At 37.8% G+C, this 20,977-nt stretch overlaps 1 protein-coding gene across 1 annotated transcript in view; it reads right to left on the bottom strand.

The window, feature by feature from the left end:
- Window positions 1-14,530, bottom strand: part of LOC120536756 (trinucleotide repeat-containing gene 6B protein-like) — a 99,779-nt gene extending 85,249 nt beyond the window's left edge. Inside the window, 1 exon segment of the mRNA XM_039765241.1 lies at window positions 14,407-14,530. The gene's annotated coding sequence lies outside the window, so the exon portion shown is untranslated.
- Window positions 14,531-20,977: the final 6,447 nt, after the last annotated feature.

The raw sequence follows: 20,977 nt of genomic DNA, 5'->3' as shown, positions 1-20,977 counted from the left end.
CCAGCTAATTAAATGAGATCAGTGCTATAAGGTGTTGTCACCGATTAGGAATCTGGTTGGAAAAAAAACCTGCAGCCGCAGGGGTCCCCAGGACCGACGCTGAGAACCCCTGGCATATTGGCTTATTACATCTGTGCGTGGTTTTCTAGCTGCACCAAATCTGAGAGGAAAGCGCTCCAGAGGGTTGTCACCAATTTCCCCAGAAGATCACTGGAAGTATTCTCCCATCTTTAGAAGATCTTTACATTTCCCATTGCCTGAAAAGGGCCTGGAGCATAATTAAAGATCCATCCCACCCCGGTCACTCTGTCTGAATTGCTGCCTTTGGGCAGACGATTCAAGACAATAAAAACACGGACAAATAGGCTAAAAAACAGCTTTTATTCAAAGGCCGTGAGTGCACTAAATTATACTCTCACAGTGAAGCTTGAAATGGAACAAATAATACAATAAACACCAGCAGAATGTGAAAAATGCCTTGCTGTGTAATGTTAGTTTTGCTTTTCCACTTTTAGAATCTCTTTTATAAAACTTCATATTTATATGTTTGTGTAATATTTTAATTTCAGTAAATTTACTGCAACACAAACTGATCTTGTTAATAGAGCCACAGCTGCATGTACCCTACTCATGTGACCAGATGTGAGTCTCAAATGATAGCCCATTAGAAAGTTTGAAATGAATAGCAGCAAAATCTGCCGCTGCAAAGGCTACGCCTATTGAGCTTCTTTGTAAAACACCTGCCTTCGATCCCATCAGCTTGTGTACTTTACGCAACCAGGGTTTCAAGTAGAGGGCAAAAGAAACTGAGCAAAACACATTACACTGAGTGAAAATAAAAGCCAAAAATGTCAGTTATCAATTCAAGATCTCAGTAAGAGAACAGACGTCTAATGATTAATTTGTACATTGTAATGAGCACTGAAACAAAGACAAAGACACATGGCCTAATAGCAAAGATCTTAGATAAGCACTGTGGTCGAACTATATTCTATGTTTTAAAATGCTACAGCTATGTAAATTCTGGCATGGCATGTTTGCATTTCCAAAGTAACAGTCAGGTTACCTTCCATTCGTTATTCATTTAAATATGCAATCAGAAGGTGGGCGCTTTTGCTGGTGTCATTTGGCACATTAGTTGATTTTTAGTACTGAAACCTGCATGAACTGCGGCTCTTCATATCAGTTTTCTTAACAGCAGATCTTTTCACCTCCTTTTCACAGGGTATTACACATCAACTTAAAATACATTTTTTGTAATTCATATTTTTACCAACTCAGCTGCCAATTCCTTCAATCTTACATCAACTACTACACTACTGTCATAACTGAACACCAGTGAGCGCACTCTACGCCTGCAGCAACAAAGCATTCACTTCTACCAATTGGCCACTGATTTTTTTGAGAGAAAGGTTTATGCTTGTGATAGGTTATGTTTATGTTTAAACACATGCAATGAGCTCTCTGCTCATGACAGAAATTTATATATTTAATCAGGGTCTTTTAGACTCTGGACAGCTGATCATGATTGGAACCTCCTCTCTGTCAGATCAGGTTAACAAGAGCAACACAGCTCTTTGCAGATCAACACCACCACCCCAACGTGAATGTCACCTTTTCAAGGTGGTGAATGGGCTGGAAATGACACTCAGTGAGCAGCCTTATTGTGCCCACCCAGATTTAAGCAAAATGTATTCATGGTTGTATCAAGATGTATGTATCGTACATCTGGCTCAGCAAGAATAAATGTACCCAGACAGACAGTCAATCTTACTTTGCTTAATGAGGAGACCTATCATTCTGCAGTTGTTTTCTTAAATACTTGATCTGTTAGGGATTAGTAAACCATTGAGGGGGAGATAAAAATCTTAATTAAACGATTGCTTGTGTTTTAAAGGTTAGCATGCTTACATTTTATTCAGGGAATGATTCTCACCAATTACATTTTTTATTTTTTAAATAATCAAGCACGTCTTTCACAATTTTTGTCATAGTCCCAAACTATCCTTGACTGCTGTAGTATTTCTTAAAATCTTACATTAATATAAATTACTGTGTTTAGACTAAATATGATCCTAATTTGTTAGAAGAATGTAGTCGCTTATGGAGTTATAGCCACTCCACTTGCTCCAATCTCTATCCTCTCCGCCCTAGGGGTTAAGGGGCACTTTAAGGAGACAAGAGAGAAAGTTGTGTCAAAAATCTGACTAACTACAACAGAAAACAATGCTGATCACACTGTCACAATGTACTCCCACCCTGGTGGCTTGGAGCCATAACAAAAACAAAAAGGGAAATGCTGGATTAAAGATAAATGTTATGGGCAGGAATCCAATCTCTTTCTCTGAGCTTTGCATGCTGAATGTGTAAATACTCTTATTTGTAAAATGTATCACTTTGGTGCATGACTGGCACTGCAAAACCAAACATGAACGCCACAATAGCTTACAACTACTAAATCAGACTAAAGTCTCTTTAAAATCACTGAGATACATCAGCTTCTTATTTAATACTTTTAGTACAGACTAGCTCCTGCCAGACATAGCCCACAAAAATTACCTTGGGTCCATTAGAAAACAACATTACAGCTACAACTGGGGAGCACACCATTCAGTTTTACTGCAGATGGCAATTTCTCCCTTAATGCCAGTACCAATGCTGCAAGGGTGTCCAATGTTGAAACTCCTCAGCCCTGAAGATAATATTTTGGACTACTGGCTAAAACCTGGTGCATATATTTATTTATTTTTTTTAAACACAAATACCTTTAGTAAAATAAATGGTATTAAAATGATAACACTACAAACAGAAGACTGTTGGCAGTAGACGCTCTACTATTACTTCAATGTTTCCAATTATTTCAAATGTCATTCAACTCTACATACTGTACCTCAGCAATCATACACAGACTGTCATTCTGCCACAGGTTAAGAATGGGCAAATGCCCAGATTAGAGATTAATGGCATTCATGCATAATCCACACTAGCAAAGAAAAAATTGAAAATGATGCTCATTATCAAAGTTTTTCTGCTATGGTATTGTTTTCATTTTTTTTTTTTTTTTTATTAAGAATGTTTATCTATACTGACATGTTAAAACCGATCTTTCCTACTGGGGAAAACAAGAAAACGTGAAGTAAATCAAAATGTTAAAAGCATTAAGAAAACAAAGAGCTCCAAACTAGAATTCTTTGCTTGGGTAGATGAAGTACTACTGCTTGTAAAGGTTACAAAATTATTATAGCAGGTATAATAGGTAGCACAAGCCATGGAAGATATTAACTGGGAGTTCTGCCAAAATTAACACAAATTTGAGTATTTCCAGGCACTGTATCCATCAGCTAATGCAGAGTTAATAAAGATGTGATCAGAGACAAAATGATCACATCAAAAAGTCTGTGATAGATTAGAAGATAGTCATACATTAGCATTTAAAAAAATGCTCAGTTTGCCCTATCTACTCTCCAGCACAGCAGTTGTGGTTTTCTACAATTATACGACTTGAAGATCATTTTTTGTAAAAGATAATCTTTTCAGTTGTTGAAAATGCGAAATGTGGATAAAAGGCCAAAATGAATAAAAAAAAAAAAAAAAAAGTTTTATTATCTGTGTTAGTGTGAACTAGGCCTCAGTCTCTGGGATACTTTTTTATGTAAATCTTCAAACATAAATTCTAACGTCTGCTCATCACAATTCTTCTTTTTTTAGCTGCTCCCATTAGGGAACACCACAGCAGATCATCTTCTTCCATATCTTTCTGTCCTCTGCATCTTGTTGTGTTACACCCATCATCTGCATGTCCTCTCTCACCACATCCATAAACCTTCTCTTAGGCCTTCCTCTTTTCCTTTTCCCTGGCAGCTCTATCATTAGCATCCTTCTCCCAATAAACTTAGCATCTCTCATCTGCACATGTCCAAACCAACGCAATCTCGCCTCTCTGACTTTGTCTCCCAACCGTCCAACTTGAGCCGACCCTCTAATATACTCATTTCTAATCCTATCGATCCCGGTCACACCCAATGCAAATATTAGCATCTTTAACTCTGCCACCTTCCAGTTCTGTCTCCTGCTTTCTGGCCAGTGCCACCATTTCCAACCCATATAACACAGCTGGTCTCACTACCGTCCTGCAGACTTTCCCTTTCACTCTTGCTGATACCCGTCGGTCACAAATCACTCCCGACACTCTTCTCCACCCATTCCACCCTGCCTGCACTCTCTTTTTCACCTCTCTTCCATAATCCCGATTACTCTGTACTGTTGATCCCAAATATTTAAACTCATCCACCTTCGCCAACTCTACTCCTTGTATCCTCATCATTCCACAGACCTCCTTCTCATTTACACACATGTATTCTGTCTTGTTCCTACTGACCTTCATTCCTCTCCTCTCTAGAGCACATCTCCACCTCTCCAGGGTCTCCTCAACCTGCTCCCTACTATTGCTACAGATCACAATGTCATCAGCAAACATCATAGTCCACGGAAACTCCTGTCTAATCTCGTCTGTCAACCTGTCCATCAGCATTGCAACTAAGAGACTTCTCTGCTCATCACAGTAACAAAACATTATGCCCATTTATATGAGTATTTTGTATTTCAGGCATTTTTTTTTTTTTTTAGATTTTTATAAAAGCAATGTAAAGTGCTATCATAGCCAAAAGAGAAACTTTGGCAAATGGTAATGCTGTTGATACATTAGTCTCCACCAGGGGATCCATGTGATTTTGTATCGCCAAAAACGTTACAGGGCATGAAAGCACTGCTCAACCCACTGATGCCTACAACCAACAATCACAGTCCAAATAAATTTCATAACAGAAAAAACACCCCAAAATGCTATATATGCAGTTCATTAGATGACCTCAACACACACAAATGCCAGTAAGGATTAGCATTACTGGTGACAGAAGATACCAAAACTGCTAATGCAATTACGGTATGCATAAAAGCTCAATAATTATTATCTCAATGGGAAGGTTGTGCAAATGCCTTGAAACATGTCATTTAAAGGACACCAAGCTGCAACACTGCCTTATTTGAAGAATTTGTTGAAAATTTGTTTTAACCATCAAATACACTAAGCAATCTACATATACCTCAAGAAAAATCTGCATCACTATGATCATTTACAATTTAAAAAAAAAAAAAGCACTAAAGTATTTGACCAATCTATTGAGTAATTGTGTCCTGCGGTGGGTTGGCAACCTTCCCAGGATTGGTTCCTGCCTTGTGCCCTGTGTTGGCGGAGATTGGCTCCAGCAGACCCCCCGTGACCCTGTGTTTGGATTCAGCGGGTTGGAAAATGGATGGATGGAGTAAGTGAATCTGCTTAATCCAGTTCAGGGCCTCAATGATAGGGGGCTGGGGGCCTTCCCCTGCAGTATCAGGTGCAAGGAAGCAACTAACCCTGGACACAGTTCACTGCATAGCACGTTTGCATCCACACAATGTAAATTTTGTATTGTCCCTTAATATTAACAATTAATTAGGGGAATTTTAACACGGTCTTTACAAAGCATGATATGGTCATTATGGAAAAATGTGATTTACCTTAACATGTGTATATACAGTACTTGTCATTTGCTAATACTATTGGGCTGTAACAGGAAAAATGCATATTAAAACTAACATTAAACAAAAATTCAAACATTATTATATCCCTGCCACATATGGGTGCAAACCATGATTATTTACAATATTTTATTAGCAAAAACTCTTTAAGGAGGACTAACACAAAATTTCCAAATTAGTTCTGTTAGAAAAATCACTGTTGGGCTTGAAGTATTTGTTGTGCAATTTATATTTGCACTAGTATATGGTGAAAACATAACTGTTAAATCAGACTTAATTAAAGCTTACAACGGAAAAGATGAGTTAATAAAAACAAATGTCATAAATACCCAAATGCCTTAATTTTCTCTCTTTATTTCGTCTGTATTTATCCCAACTCAGATGCTACCTTTATGAAATCAACTTTTTCTTTAGATTATATTAAAAATGTTTTCTGTTATGTCTGCATTATTCAGCCTTGACCACTCTACTCTGCACCACTCACCCATTCATTACTTCTACTTCGCACATCCTCTCTCCATACCACTCCGTGACACTCTCACTAGTAACTTTCCCTTCAACGCAGTTGGTTATAATGGCAAGGCAGAAAAGCAAATGATCTATTCAAGAACTTCTAATATTACACCTTGAAGGAAAAAGAACGGCAAGAACTGATAAAGAATGTCAAAAAATGAGAGCTGTATATAATAAAAATCAAGGACAAAGAAAACTGTCCAGTTAACGAAAGAGAGAAAAATATCCCAAACACAGGAACACAAATACAAAACGTTGAGGATAAAGTAATTCATAATATTGTTTTTGACGGGACTTCAATGTCGTCATTTTATTTACTTTATTTACTTTTTATTAAATTTTACTTTTTTACTTCTACTTTTTACTACAATTTCTTAATCATTGGTATTTAAAATAGACAGCAATAGTGAATTACTCAAGTAACCGATTTTCTATAAGAACTACAATAAAGACCAAACCGTTTTCCTCCCGTGCTCCACTGCATACTCTTCTATATACCCTTGCTTTAAATACAATCATTTGCTCTAGTGGAGGAAGGCTGCAATAGCCTTCAAGTGGCTCAGCAGCAAGATAGCGGGTGCCCATCCTCGGGGGTGGGCAAGTGAAGCAAGCAGGTTATCTCAAACTTCCTTTAAAACAAAGTGCTCTAGTGTTAAGGTGCCTTGCATATCTTACTGCTTACGACTATGGACTTAATCTTAATTAGCCATTGAACAGGACTAACATTAACTGCAGTAATTACTCGTAATTTTAGACGGCATCCCATTCATTCCTGAACCTTTCAAATATGGGTTGCATGTGCTCTCATGGAGTTTTTCACATTTTAGTTACAATAATAAAAACTTTTTGGGCGTTAATAACCCAACAAATGACACATATTTAGTGTTTGCCAATTAGTTTTTAGCCGCAACTACATTCATGTTTGTGAGATTCCCTTTTTCCATTATTGCATTAGATATTGTATCACAAAGCAATCTGCCTCATGTTTCAAAGCAGCATTAGGAGCTATGCCACATTATTCATTGGTCAATGTAAAACTTTTTAATCACTAAATAAGGCTAATGACACTAAAGTGGCCCCATATAGGCAAGTACAGATGTATGCGAGACCAGCACACTGTCCACAGCTTGTTGCTGACTGTACCACTATCAAGTGCAGCTAGGACAGACACCTACTTCCCGTGTAGACAAACTTGTTAGAATGGATATGGTTTAATGGAAAAAGTGCAGTCATGTCCATTACATACAGAGGATGAGTATTCACTTCATTCCTTTATCAAAGATATTAATAGTGTTTCATTAAAAAGCAATTAATTTATCACTTTCAATTCAAACACTCAATGGAAAAACACAAGTTAAAACTATTTTAACTTGCGGGTGGTTTGTCACGCTATGTTAGTTATGCATGAAGCAAATACTTTTATTTTTGAACTAATTCTATAATAGTATCAAAGCAATAATCGCAAAGTGTGATTCCTCACTTTATTAACTTAAACTGTACTGGATATGTCGACTGGCATAGTTCCCACAATCCCAAGATGAAATCTTCCTTAAGAGACTTTGAAATTACTTGAACACACACAACAGCGCTTAGAGAAATAAATACATATAAATATGCAAAGTATACACAGACAGTACATGGACTGGCATCCTCCAAAATGGGTTGGATTAACCAGCAATTTCAAAATGGCCCCATGTGATTATTTGAATGAGTGAGCAATAGGATGCACTAAATGGTGAAGTGTCCTGGTCTGTCTCCTGCCATGAGCCAAAGGATATCAGGATATGGTTTGGTAAAACGTACATTACTAGCAGAAGGTAAACCTTGGTGTGTGACCAAACTGGCTCAAGTATAGTGACTGCAGACTGTAGTTTAATCTACACCAATTATCTGACATGCAACTATGAGAGAATTAATAAACCTGCTCATGGTCACATGGCAAGAAAATGAGTAACATGTATATTGTACCTCTTGGGTCTAGTACATTATTGAAATAAATGAGTTACACTTTGAATGTACAAGCAGTTATGTGGCACTACAAAATCTCTATTCAAGCTGTTTAAAAGCATCTCATTAACTGTATTCAAAAAGTTATACTTGAAATCTCAAGCCATAAACTTAATAGTGTGTGTTAACTTGTTCTCATTAAAATCTAATGTTGCTATATTAATGTGCTGTTCTACTACACTGTCTTCCTATGACCTATTCACCTGTACTTCACATAAAATCAATATGGATCCTTGTAGAGAGAGCAGCTATTTGCTGCAGCAAGTATTTTACACACTAGGTGCGTTTACTTATGGGTTAGAAAGGAAGGTAGATGTGGGATTTGAATGCTTAACATTCCAAATTTCAGGGAAGCTACAGGGAAAATAGTACTTTATATTGTTTTAAAACATAAAACCATAAATAAAAATACAAAAGTAAATGAGTTACTATAATAATATGCCTCTTCTGAAAAAAATACAATGCTTTCTGTTAAAATAATCATTAAATAATTGCCAGTAACTTACCCCACTGCTAGAATGCAACTTTGCCCTGCATATCCCCACCTAAGCCTGTGTGGCGATCAAGATCTGACACCAATTTTACTGCCCTGAAGCCTTATTACAGAATTTGTTGTGAATATTTTTAGGTTTTGGGGTCCTACTCCCTGGAACTAAGCACCTAGATGTGCTCACACAATACCATCAAATTTATAATTTAAAACAATTCTACAGAACCACATTCTCTCTCTTCTAAATTAGAGCTGTTCTTCCACTCTCTAAAGAAGGACCCTGCCAAGCTTTAACGTACAGCAGCTTCTCTCATTTCAGCTGCACTCTTACCTACTCATGCTGACAAGTGTTTTCAAGCTTCCTCAGCTATATTTACACCAGCTGTTTAGTCACACCAATTTTTGGTATATTCCAACACAGATCAAATTAATTTTCCCCCACAGCAAAAATCGCAAAAAGCCCAGCTAGAATGTGATCCATGAAATATCAAATAAGTATTTTATTGATGATACTCTTACAAATTAAATATATCAATATAAAAAATTTCAAAAAAGTAGAATGGTAAATATAATTTCCAAGAAGCCCACAAACAAAAAACAAAAAAAAAACCGCACTTAGACATTCATTAAATATTACAATTAAGCTGTCAAACGTATGCATATCATAGGTTGTTTATAAATATTATGCAAGTGCTGCATTAAACAGGATTTTGAATTCACCTAAGACAATTACCAGACAGAAAGTGAATAAAGGACAGGGTGGGTGCAATGGTAATAAAAACCTACTTGAAAAAAAATATTGCCCCGATGAAACCAGTTTCAACAAAAAATATAAATAAAGTCAACAGACAGCTTTAAGCAACTTGCCTGTGCGTGTGTCCGGTTCCTCCAAACAATGCGATTGGTCACTTCGGCTTTTGTGACATGATCGAAAGAGTAAGAGTTAGTGTGAGACACACAATCAGGAGCAAAGGCTCAAGAGGCACTCTAATAGTTGTCTTTAAAGACAAGAAGTGGTCAGGAGGAGAACAAGGCACCTCGCAAGGACAATAGTCTGAGAAACAGGCTTTACGGAAACATACTAAAGGGGATATGAGAATACAAAGCAGAGGTGTATAAGGTACACCTCGGGTAAAAGATATCAAATATTTTGAAAATTACTCAATTATCTGTCTTTGATAAGTAATTTGGCGAGTATTAGAAAGTTAAGTTAGATAAACTCCTATAGTTTTAATTAATAAAAGGTTATAAAAAACATTGGGGATCTTTTTAATTACTAATTAGCTCTCTGCCCTGGGTGAAAGTGGGGGTTTTAATGTGATTTACGATTACAAATCTGCAATACATGGGGTAGACTGTTAGTGACAGAACACAGTTTTTAATGGTTTGAAATTTTTTTTTACTGAATTTTACTCTTGGTTGTCATATAACAGTTTGTTTTACACTGATTTAGGACAAATAAAAAAAGATTACATCATATGTCAAATACACATTGATTATTCTAAAATGGTACCTTTTGAATGACTGGAACAGCAATTTGAAAATTAAAGGAAAAATCACAAATGTATATTCATTATCCAAGGGTCTCAGCTTCACTCTTGAATCTACTCATAATATTTCAGACTGATTTTTTCCCTATTTCATAATCTTATACATACTGTATTTTAATGTTTATGAAACTAACATGAATATGGGTAATGAGTAATTTTTTTCTTTTTTTTTTTTAAACTATGCTGTGGGTTTTTTTTTACACGTGTATGTAATTCTTCGACTTAACTATTTATTGGTGTGTATTGGTTTAATTACATCTTTCATCTCTAAATGCAAGTACTGATTACTACTCTTGCTTAATTACTCACAAACCTTGACTTTTGCATCCAGGAGCAAATCACATTTCTATTTACGTATTATACGTTCCTACTTGATTGTGTATGTGAAAATAATGCTGTCGTGGTCAAATTTGTGGACAAGATTCAGCCGATCTTCTGCCATAATTAACAATCAGCAAGTGGTATCGCTTAATGAACTCAAAACATATTTCTTTAACCCAAGATGCTAATAATGCTGATGAGGCAGCATGCCTTTCCATTCAAAATCTTCTGGTACTGACATGCATTGTCACCAAAGGGTGAATGCTTTAACACCACTCATCACAAACTAACAGTAAGTACCTGGTCCAACTGAGCTAAAGAAACACTCACCTTGGATGCCTGACTATTAGGCACTACGACTCACGCAAACAAGAAAATACAAGTCTAAGGTCTCGTGTTATTTTTAGCACTACACCCTTCACAGCACTAGTATGCTGGGTTCAAATCACAAAAAGAAGTTCAGAACAGGAAGAAGACATGCTAAATATTAAAGCAAAACATCAAAACATTCTGACCAGTGAGATAAATTATATTAATAACTGCATAAACCAACAAATACACTGTCAGTCATAGTAGACAAAGAACAGCCTAATGTACTTGCATCAAAAACTTACTGTTACACTTCTGTTAACCCTTTAACATATTACAAATTGGGTCATTTTCCATGTTTAATATGGAGCTGTTGCTATAATGTGCTAAAAGCTGATCAGAGAGACATTTATATCTGTATTACTTTGAAACAATGCTCTAATTAGAACAGTAAAGGGATAATACATGCATTTGGTTGCCACTGCCCAACCTCTGACATTGGAAAAACATTAAGACCTGTCAAAAACAGAATTGTGGGACATAAAAGCAATATGTGTGCTGACTTTATTCTGCATCCTGTATATAGAAATTTTATACAGGGGAAAAAAAATCTGCTTCCCAACTTTAATATGTAGTGTTGCAAATAGTTACACTATGCATTGGGGTGGATACTTAGTACTCATTTATTGAAAACTGAAGCAGCCTGGCTCTTTATGTAGAATACCTGAGGCACCAATGAATTGGACTGCTACCTGTAAAATGAAGGTTGGTAGATAATTGATATTGTTGTTCACAGCAGATCTTGTCTCATCTTCAGCCAGTCCTGCATCTTTTGTATGCTGCTTAAGATATTTTTACTGACCTCTAGACTATTGGCCTTTAAGTATTTTAATTATTTGTAGATGTTTAGTATTTTAGTGTATAAAATATCCAGCGACCTATAGTTTATTCTCAAAAAGGCAAGAAAAATTAAGAAAATGAAGGTAATTTGTTAAAAAAAAAATCTTGTAACTATTATTTAGTATTTTTGATTAAGTCAGCATTATTTATATTTTTTTTCCTGTTTTTGTTTTGTTTGTACGCAGTTACTTGATAATTTCTAAAACTAAACTGCATGGCTCCAAAGAAAGGACAACTTACAGTGGAAAACAAATCCTGCTCTAAACCTTCCTCGTATGACCGGTTTGGTGCTCCATTTAATACTATTGTCAATTTACCAGCAAACCAGTCATCAATTGAAAACTCAAAAACACAGAACCTAGGGCTGAGCGACTTTTCCAAATAAACCATTTAATTTGAATTATCATTTTAAAATTGATACTCAAATTAAAAAAGTTTTTTTCAACTACCAATTGGTACAGTTAAGTAGTTGAGTTAAAGAAAATAATGCAAAGACATAGATAGGATGCATTTCTCTAATGCAAAAAAAGTATAACTTTAATTCAGTTGTTATTTTGGATATTAATGATCAGATGTTAAATAAATAAATGTAAAACACAGTTTGCTGAATGACAATAGGCATTCAAATTGGCAGCACATCCAGTTTATTTTCAGCACCTAAAACTGAAATGCCTAGCGGAAAGGAACAAATACAAAAAAAGCACGGGATTACAGGTAAAGTCTGTACTCAACAGACAGCTTTGACATATTTCTCTCACTGCTTCAGCATTTACAACACAAGGCATGACCCCCATTACACTTGTTAGACAGCATGATTATGTTAGGAAGCGAGTGTCCTTTATCCAGTGGAGCTCCCCATCATGCATTCTTAGCCTGCTTTGGTGACTAAGCTATGGTAGGGAGAAGAACAAGCAGTCTGCATATAATAGGCAGTCAGAGGGCTCTCAGAGTGCCCCTAAGAGGAAGGGTCTCCTCTACGGGTGGATCACTCCAGAGACCTCAATTTGTAGTACAGGGAGGAAGATATTTGGTCTGTGCTGCAAGCTGAAGTGTTTGAGGAAAAGCAGCAGAATGAGGCACTGTATAGGGCAGATCATGGGTGCAAAAACAGGAAAAGCTGTAAAGAAAACTGCAAAGATACAATGTGTTGCCCAGCTTAGCATTATTTACTTATTTTGCTATAATGATTAGTTCTAAGTTCATCTTCTCATTTCCATCTTCTTTACTGGATTTGGGAGCAGATTATATATATATATATATATACACATACACATACACACACACACACGTGACAGTTGATGCGATTATTTTGAAATAAAACCACAGTCTTGTCAATCAACACAGTTGGTTTATTATCCATTTCAGTACAAACCAGCATGCTAGGGCAAAAGACATCTATTCAATGCGAGTAGCAGTCTTAGGATGATGTTTGGTCCAGGTTTGGTTTCTGGCTTGAGCAAGGCCAAGCAATTAAAAGAATTGCAATGGCAACCCATGGGTCTAATGAATTTCATATCATTAATCTAATAATGTCTTATTTTAACGCACGCCTGTGGCGCTAACAACATAAATTTCTCATGATAAACGACTTACGGATCCAGAAGACGTTGTGAAAGTTGTTTCTATGAAGACAAACATCAGTTAGTAACTACAAGACATATTAGATCGCTCACATGACTCTAGTCTGACGCATTTCTCGCGTCCAGATTAAGGCTAGCCAAGTGTCACTGCAGCGGCATTACGCTTCGTTGGGCTATGGCACCATAAACCGGTTATTCTTTTAGATGTAACATTTTTATAGACAGGTTTCAGGGATTTGCCTAAATGAACGTACACTAAACTAGAATTCGGGGGCAATTTCATCTTATGCAAAAACACATACACACAAACTTCCGAAACACAAGATAATGACCTCCTGGCCAGACGCGTAAGGAAATCCAAATAAACAATTTATGACTCAGCATCACAGTCCGCCCCCTTGTTAAGGACTACGGATATTTAATGAATAGGCAAAAGGTGTGCAAAGGAATAACTGCGGGGTGTGGCTTTCCTTGGGTTCATCCGTTTAACAATTTGAAATTTGCGTTTCCTAGCTACGGCTCCCTAACAGCTACAGGCCTACTAGGCCCCTAGCAGTAGCGCTTCCGCCAGACCTAGGCCACAAGTAAACACCAACGTCTGAGGGCAAAGGAGGGGATAAAATCTGCACCAGCCTCCCCGCCTATTCGTACGGCACGTTTTATTTCCGACCCAGGTGTCGAAAGGTAGATAGGCACAACCGTCACCTACTGTAAAGGATCTCCCGTCAACCGCAGTAAACAAACACAACCGACAACAAGGCCTCGCTTCCGCACCGCTCTGGACTGACAGCTCACAGCCGAAAGGGCGTGAAGAACTTCGGTGTGCGGCTACCTTTCGAACTACGGGAAGGTTCAAGCTATTCACCTTCAATACGCAAAATAAAGTCAGCGGTAAAAACACTTAAGTAAAAATGTATCGAGCCCCCAAGAATACTCATATAAATAGATAAAAACTACGGTCACAAATACACGACGGCTGAATGTTTCTATATATGCAATATAGCAATGCGAACGACAACAGGCAAACGCACTCCGAGGCTGCAAGCCTACTGACACACAAATACTTTTTTTTTTAATTTACTGCATCTATGCTTGTATTTAATTATACAGTAAACCACACACTCGCCATTAAAACCAAGTTTTAAAGATACTTACTTACCTCAGGAATAATATTGATAAAGTGCTTCAGTGCGAAAGTCCAGCAAGATGAGGCATTCGAGGCAACACAAAAAAGGAGAGACAGACAGAAAAGGAGCGAGAGAGAGAGAGAGGGGAGAAATTGTTTTCACGCCCCCTCCCCCCAAAAATAAAAAATAATAAAAAATAAAATAAAAAAGCCTACCCCCCTCCCCCAAACCCCCCGTACAGTGTGCAGAAGACGCGCTGCGAATAAATCCCCGGCTCTGGGGGGTCCGGCGCAGGCTGGCTATATATTTTTAAACCGCTGCGGAGCCTCTCCGGGGCTGGTCGGCCATTTTAGTGCTTGGTCTGTGTCTGCTCTGCCTGCCCCCCTCGCGTACACGCGCGCGCGCTCTCGCTCTCCTGTAAGAAAAGCCGCCGCTGTGTGGGTTTTTTTTTGACCTTCAGACTTGCAAAAAATGATTGACGAGTCACTCTCAAAGCTGATTGCTTTCCTAAAAAAATGACTGACTAGAAATGCTTGCATCCGATTAGTTCGTGCACGACCTCCCTCGCAGCTTATTGGTCGTCTGTAAACTGATTGTCTGGAACCCCGCCCAAATTCCGATGCCTTCGGCATAGGCCTTCGGGCTACAGCCATACTCGACTGCAACTCGGCTCTTGCTACGATTGGTTAGATTTTCTGTCAAATGAACAGCTTGGTCACGCCTTCTTAAAGGGTACCGCGCCTTTTGGAAAACAGCCAACACAGAACAATGACTCTTGGCGTCCACATCGCTAGATTCAGAATTTCGGAGATCAAACCGTAAGATTCTGCACATTTCAGACCCTCTCAACCTTTCTTTCATTCGTAAAGTAGCCGTTAAAGCAGAGTGTTAAGATGTTTCGCCCCGTTTTTCTGTAAGGTCTATCCCTTTTATAGCAACGCATTAAAAAGAGCGGTGCATGGTGTGAGTGTATGTAGCCGCCGATTGTACATTATAGTAAATGCATCTACTGCATAGTTTCAACCTTGTATATAAATAAGTCTTTTTTTTTAGGATCATGTTCAGCCGAACATAATTTCTGCTATAGTGTTATTTGTATTGGTTTAACCCCAGTCTTCCTTTGAAATAATTTTTCTTTTAAAAATAAATTGTTGAAAATGGAAATTTTAACATGAGGACAGTAGATCTTCATGCAAACAGTGCCTACAGATAAAGGTGATATACTTTGATGGTGTATTCCATCCTCATAATCCAAATTAACCAAAATTCAGATTTTTTTACATGGAAGAAGTAAGTCTGTCACTACATTTGTCACCTCTTCAGAATCATCACATTAGAGTCAGGTGTTCCAGATTAGGTGGCAATAATTAGGACCTCCTTACTGAGTATGCAGATGGACCCTGACTTACATATAAACTGCAGATATATATGCCTGGTGTTCTCTTTGCTATTGACATATGTAATATCATCATACCAAATTCAAAAGAGCGCTCTGTGCCCTCAGAAAGTAGGTTGTGGATGCCTATGCTTCTGGCAAGTCATTGAAAAAGATTGTCAAATTATCTGAAATCAATCATTTCACTGTAAGGAAAATCACATACAAGTGCTGTAAATTTCAAACGACTGGTAATTTGTCCAGGACCGGGCAGCTCAGAAAATTCAACCTAAGAGCTGACTGTCTGATACAAAAAGAAGGTTTCAACAACCCCAAAATTTCATCAGGGGATCTGCAGGTAGCAAAGTATTGTGCAAGGTATGCCAAGAAAAATACTTTGTTATCCAAAAAGAACATTAGAATGAAGACTAGAGTTTGCCTTTGAACATCTAGTCAAAGACCAGGCCTTCTGGAATAATGTGCTTTGGACAGACAAATCAAAAATAGAGGTGTTTGGCCACAGTATCACTGACGAGTCTGGCGCAGATTGAAGACAGCAATTCAGAAGAAGAACCTGTGAAGCATGGTGATGGAAATGTTACAGTTTGGGGCATATTTGCTGCCTTCGGGTCTGAACAGCTTACAGTCATTGAGTCAATTATGAATGCGTCATATCAAAGTGTACTTGAAGAGAATGTGAGGCTATTTGGCTGTGAGTTGAAACTAAACCAGTAATGAACTTTTCAACAATATAATGATCTGAAATACACTAGCAAATTCACCTCATCCAAGATTGGCTCAAAAAAGCAATGAAGGGTTATAGACTAGCTTAGTCCAAGCACCAATTTTAAGCCCATTGAGTTTATGGGGGCTTTTGAAATGTACATTACAAGCAAGAAAACCCACAAACTTCTTGAAACTGAAAAAAAATTGCATGGAGGGGTGGTAGATATTTCACACAGTCAGGGACTCATAGGCAGTTAATAAAACTCCTGCAAGATTTTATTTCTTCTAAAGAGATTAAACCATTGTGTTGTATTATACAGTAGGAAGAGATAAAAAAAAATAGAAAAGCTATAATTGACAACTAAAATGTGTTATGTTCAAAAAAGTTGCACGATGGAAAAAAACGGCTTTCATTTTTTAATTCTGCACCCAAAAACGTATAAAAATCACATAAAATATTCGATATAATGTTTTCAGGGTATACCCTGTATATTTTATTAATTACAATTAATATTTTTGCTGTTTAATATATGCTGTGGATGCTATGCAGATTTTATTTGAGTCAGACTGAAGCAGCTTTAAATGTATTATCCACTTGCATGACATTATAAAAATCATTTGGAGTGCTTTGAACCTGTGAGTTAACCCAAGATTCACCCAGAAACAGTTGTTCTGTAATTTACAGCTCAATGCCTACCAATATAATTGGCAAGAAAATAAAAGCCCTCTTTTACAGGGATTTCAAGGCACCTGCCTTTCAACAGAAGTGGCCAAGTGGCAATGCTGTCAAAAAAAAAAAACTCGCACAGAGTCATTTCAGAAACCTCTGGTAATCCAACATCCAGGTCTTGGATTCGGAATGAAAACTGAAGTACCAGGATAAAAATGCACCCTAGCAATGGAAGAATATAAAATATAACAAAAACACAACACAAAGATCAAAACCCAGTAAGGCAATATAACTAAAAGCTACCCCACTTCTGCCACCATTTGTGACGGTTTTCTCCACACTCTTCCCAACTTATTACTAGTTCATTACTGTACAGTTAAAAAGAGATGTATACAATATGTAAATACTGTATGATATATATTTTTTTTAATTATTGCTACTATCTGTTTGGTTGACTTTTATACCCAAGGCAACTTCCAAGATCAAGGTATGTTTCAAATGTTTATTTCCCTTTTCCCGATGGAGCACAGGCAAGTTAAGTAACATTCTCAGGGTCACACTGTTTGCATATACAGAGTTGAAAATTGAACCTGTACTTTTGTGTTTTAACGTTTAGTATTTTATTCATTATGCTATACTTCCTGTCTTTTTGGTTTAGCATTCAATCAAAAAATAGATAGACAAATTAATGTTTAATGTCTATAAATCTGTCCGAGCCTGTTGCCACAGAAGAGCACTATACAAGAATAAATTGAAGTAGTAGGTGACAGATGGCCCAGTGGTGCAGGGATTAGCACTGTTTCCTCACAGCTCAAGAGGCATGGAATCTGTGTACTGTTCATATTGATAAAGAGATTATAAAGTCATATAAAAGGTAAATACACCTCAAGAAATGTTTTTTTCCTTTTTTAAAATATGTGAACATATGAAAGTTTAATCATTCATTTAAACCATATCCTTAGATAAAAGTGATGCAACTGAAAACAAGGACTTTTTGACTTTGCAATTCTTTATTCAATGAAAAATGAACAGATATGTAATTTCCATTGGCGGAATAAGTTGGACCACCCTTAGTTCAAAGAGCTGGTATTGTCCTCTCAAGATGGTGTTTACTCTGACTACCTAGCAGCCCCTGAAAGTTTTTCCCCACACCTCCATTCATAATTCTTTCAGATGTGAGGTGATTAAGGGGTGTCTTGAGTGCACAGCCCATTTTCAGTCCCAGTCTTAATGGGATTCAGATGCAGGTTTTGATTTGGCCACTCCAGAACCCTACTTTTCTTTCTTTTCAGCCATTATTTGGTACATGTAGTGTGCTATGTTTAGGGTCATTGCCATGTTTCAAAGTCCACTTTTGGTTGAACTTCAGTCTTCCGACAGATAGTCTCACATTATACTCAAGCACCCTTTTTGGCACTATGATGGTGAGCTGTCCATAACATTTCCAAAATAATGCTTTAGATTTGACGTCAGATTCTTCTGTTCAAATGTTGTCTTTGGTTTCCACCAAACATGTATTCTGACACTGTCTTTTCTTTGTCTACCCAGAGCTCATTGTTCCAGAACTTCTGGTCTTTGTGTAGTTGTTCATTGAGAAAGTTGAGTAATCTTTCTGGACAGCAAAAGTTTTTTTTTCTAGCACGCCTCTTGTGCAGATATTGTTTGTGCAGCCTTTTTCTCATGGTAGACTCATGTACTTTGATATTTCCAATGGGAAGAGCTACCTGTAGGACTTATGTTGAAATTCTGCAGTTCATAGAGACTTCTTTAAACATTGTACTGAACTTAATGGTAGTTGTTTGAAATCGCCTGCACTTGTGTTCAGCTCTAACACCATCATTAAGTTTGCTGATGACACAATGGGTAAGAGTCAGCTTACAGAATGGAGATACAGTAATTGGCAGACTGTTGTAAGTGCAACAATATGTCTTATAGATAAGACAAAAGAGACAATTGTTGACTTCACGAAGGCCATCGAGGGCTTTGTGATGGAATTAGCCAAGAGCACTAAATTCTTTGGTGTGCACCTGGCAACTGCCCTTACTTGGTCAATTAACACCACCTCCATAGCTAAGAAGGTGCAACAGTGCCTCCATTTTTCTTCAGTGGCTGAGAAAGGCAACAAGCCTACCTACCTCTATTCTCACCACATACTACAGGGGCTCCTTCAAAAGGCGTTCTTACCAGCTGCATCACCATCTGCTTTGGAAATTGCAGGGTGTCTGACTGCTTGGTCCCAAGACAGATAGTGCGCACAGCTGAAAAGATCACTGGGACCTCTGTGTCAAGTGTTTCATACGTGAAGGACCACTCCCTCCCCTCTTTGTCCCACTTCCATCTGGCAGGATGTTCTATAGCATCTGAACTTGTTCTGCTAGGTTCTGCAACGGCTTCTACCCCTCAGCTATCTGAACTCTGAAATCTGTGCTGCACTCCAGGTCTCAGATCTGCACCTAGTAGTTTACTTATCTGAAGTACATTTGTTACATTTGCTATTATTGTTGTTTTTGTATTATTGTTATTATTTATTTATTAAATCTATTTAGTTACCATTTATTTACTTACTTATCTATTTATAGTATAATATAGTTCATTACTTGTCTTGAACTTGTCCTGTGTTTATGTATATGTTGCACTGCAGTCCTGGAGAATGTTATTTCATACTAGTGTATGCTATAACACTGTGTATAGACGATAAGACAATAACACCCCTTGACTTGACTTGCCCTATAATCAAACTGATAAATCAAAGTGGAATATCATGTGGTTAAAGACATGTATCAAATATTCTCTCCCAGATAATAAGAAAATGAAGTATTCAATTTTTCCTACAACATCTTTTAAAACTGTAATAGAACACAATTAAATATCCCTCCTACTAGCAGATGGAATATAATGCCGGATCTACCCAAAGCAAAAAGATAAAAGAAAAAAGTCAATACATCAGAAAGTCATCTCTTCAATAAAACGGGCAAAACAAATATATCATTGATAAATCCTCTCTGGAATAAAATACAAAATAAATAACACAATGTGTCTCTTCCCCATATCCCCTCATGACAATGGAATAGGTGCCCTTTAATATCTCCCCTTGGATATCATGGGTTTTTCTGGAGTGCCTAGCAGCAGCAGCGTGACCCCTCCGTTGTCCCCTGCTTAGGTAACAGGGCTTGGTCGCTGTGTCGGCACACTGTGGCGAGTGTTCAATCTTTTCCTTTTCCGGGTTTTGTGCTGATGTGCATCAAGCTGGGAAACACAAAGGATCTCCCTGTCTTTTCATCCTACAGCTGGCTACATTTTACAAAAGCAAGCGCAAAAAGGGGTGGGCTGGCCTTTGTGTGCCATGGGTGGAATGTAAAAACAAACCCCCCCCACCCCCCAAAAAAAAAAAAGCAGAGCCGTCAGACTCAAGCCACGCTTTATTATTTGCTTTTCTGCTGATCTCTGATCATTTAGAAGGAGCGGGTGCATGGTGGTGCCGAGTGGCAGTATTTTGTTTTTCTTTTTTCTGTTTTTTTTAGGTGAGTTTCAGATCAGCAGTTCCATACAACTGGCATGCTGATGTAGACAGGAAAGCAAATAAGCTACCTCTGCCTTGCCCGAAGCAGGAAATTGTGGAGAAATGGATATCAGTGCCATGTGCAGGGGAGAAGTATTGGGAAGAGGGATTGGTAGGACCTCTCCCCACAGTCAGTGAGCAGATGGTTTGCTAAATTCAGGAAAGGCTGGCAAGGCCATGTCCCCGCTAAATCTGCACAGGATGGGATCTTTCTTAGTGCATCTCCCCCCCACAACAACATATAGCTCTGGGGGCCATTGATCACAGCTTTGG

The sequence above is a fragment of the Polypterus senegalus genome, chromosome 10 (assembly GCF_016835505.1).
Source record: "Polypterus senegalus isolate Bchr_013 chromosome 10, ASM1683550v1, whole genome shotgun sequence".
In the NCBI taxonomy this organism is placed as follows: Eukaryota; Metazoa; Chordata; class Cladistia; order Polypteriformes; family Polypteridae; genus Polypterus; species Polypterus senegalus.
This window is presented reverse-complemented; position numbering and strand designations above follow the sequence as displayed.